The sequence below is a fragment of the Elephantulus edwardii genome, unplaced genomic scaffold, assembly GCF_000299155.1.
Source record: "Elephantulus edwardii isolate Elephantulus edwardi_28Jun2011 unplaced genomic scaffold, EleEdw1.0 scaffold00069, whole genome shotgun sequence".
Lineage (NCBI taxonomy): Eukaryota > Metazoa > Chordata > Mammalia > Macroscelidea > Macroscelididae > Elephantulus > Elephantulus edwardii.
Genome location: NW_006399819.1, coordinates 14,395,840 through 14,398,038, shown reverse-complemented (window position 1 = coordinate 14,398,038; position 2,199 = coordinate 14,395,840).

Genomic DNA, 2,199 nt, shown 5'->3' with positions numbered 1-2,199 from the left:
ATTTCACTCAGCATAATGTTCTCCAGAGTCAACCATTTTGAATAATATTGCATGAGTTCCTTGTTTTTCAATGCAGCATAGTATTCTATTGTGTGAATATACCACAGCCTCTCTAGCCATTTGTTTGTTGATGGGCACTTAGGTTGTTTCCAACTCCTTGCTATTGTGAACAAAGCTGCAATAAACATGGGTGTGCATATTTCTGCTTAAATGTCAGTTATGGTCTCTTTGGGGTATATTCCCAGTAGTGGAATTGCTGGGTCAAATGGTACCTATATTTGCAACTTTTTGAGAAAGCCATACCGCTTTCCACAGGGGTTGCACCATTTTACACTCCCACCAACAGTGAATAAGGGTTTCAGTTTCTCCACAACCTCGCCAGTATTTGTTGCTTGCTGTTCTGTTAAATTTTGCTATTTTGACTGGGGTGAGATGATATCTCATCGTTGTTTTAAGATAGTATTCCATTGTGTGAATGTACCATCGTTTCTCAATCCATTCATTTGTGGTTGGACATTTGGACTGTTTGCAAGTTCTTGTAATGGTAATAATGCTGATATGAACATTGGTGTACAAATCTCAGTTTGTGCCTCAGTTCTCTTTTTCTCATGGTATATTCCAAGTAGAAGTAACAATATTAATTGAGGGAGTTCTGGTGGCATAGTCCATAAGGAATTGTGTCACTAACCCAAATAAGATGTCTCTCTGGTGATAAGAATCTACCAGTTAGTTACTATATGGGAGATAAATGAATAATCTTTTGCAGATGACACAACCCTGTTTGCGGAAACTGAGGAAAACTTGAAGTGCTTCCCCCAAAAGGGCAAGGACTGTAGTCTTCAATAGGGATTGAAGCTCAATTTCAAGAAGACAAAAATTTTCACTACTGGCACAATTGGCAGCACCATGATACATGAAGTAGAGATTGAGGATGTTAACAAATACAGCTTGCTTGCCTCCACAGTTGACATTCTTGGCACTAGCCTTCAGGAAATCAAAAGACGAGTTGTTCTGGGAAAATCTGCTGTCAGGTACCTCTCCAGAGGAGCAATGATGTCAGTCTAGGGACTAAGGTGCAACTTATCCTGGCATGGTCTTTGCAATTACTTTCTCTGAACCAAAGAGGTGGACAATGACTAAAGATGACAGAAGAAGAACCAATGCCTTTGAGTTTTGACACTGGAGAAGAGCCTTTTACATACCATGGACCACCAACAAAATAAGTCTGTCTTGGAGAGGATAAAACTAAGTTTCTCCTTGGAGGATAGTATTTTGAAGCTCCATCTTATATTCTTTGGGCATGTGGCCAGGAAAGACTAGTCCTTGGAGAAGGACATTATGCTTGAAAAGGTAGAGGGACAGCCCAGGTGAGGAAGATCCTCGATGAGATGAATTGATACAGTAACTAGGAAAAAGGCACTAGGTGTATTGGATTCAGTGAGACTAGCTCAGGATAGGACAGGTTTCAGAGCTGTTGTATACAGGGTTGCTGTAAGTCACAGGAGACTTGATGGCACATAACAACATGCAATTTGAATCTCCTCCTATGCAATGGGAATCCCAGAACACTTGATTGTGCTTATGTGAAACCTATACTTTGACCAGGAGGCAGTTGTCAGAATAGAGCAAGGAAACACTGCATAGTCCAAAATTAGGAAAAGTGTACAAAAATATATATCAGAAGAAACACTAAACATTGCACTAAGATATTGAGAAGCCAAAACAAAGGGAAGAATTGCCCAAGTAAAAGAAATGAGCAGATTTCAAAAGACAGCACAAGAAGATAAAGCAAAGTATTATGAAGAATGGGCAAAGAGCACAACTCTGTCAGTTGGAAAACAGAAAGGAAGAGCCCATTTGGCATTTCTCAGTCTTAAAGTACGGACAAATAAACCCAAGCCTTGAGTTGTCATACTGAAGGATGCTGTGTGTAAAATTCTGAAGGATCCAGGAAAAATCAGAAGAAGAAGGAAGGAATACACTGAATCACTGTACTAAAAAGAATCAGCAGACACAGAATTATTTCAGGAAGTCCTGTCGAATCACTTGAGACTTATAGTGATCCCATGTACAAAAGCCCTATACCTTGCTCAGGATACTTGGGCCAATCTTATTGTTTCTGACACACCTACCCCCATTACTCCAGTCACTGAATCAACCCATCTCATCAAGGGTCTTCCTCTCTTGCACTGTCCTTCC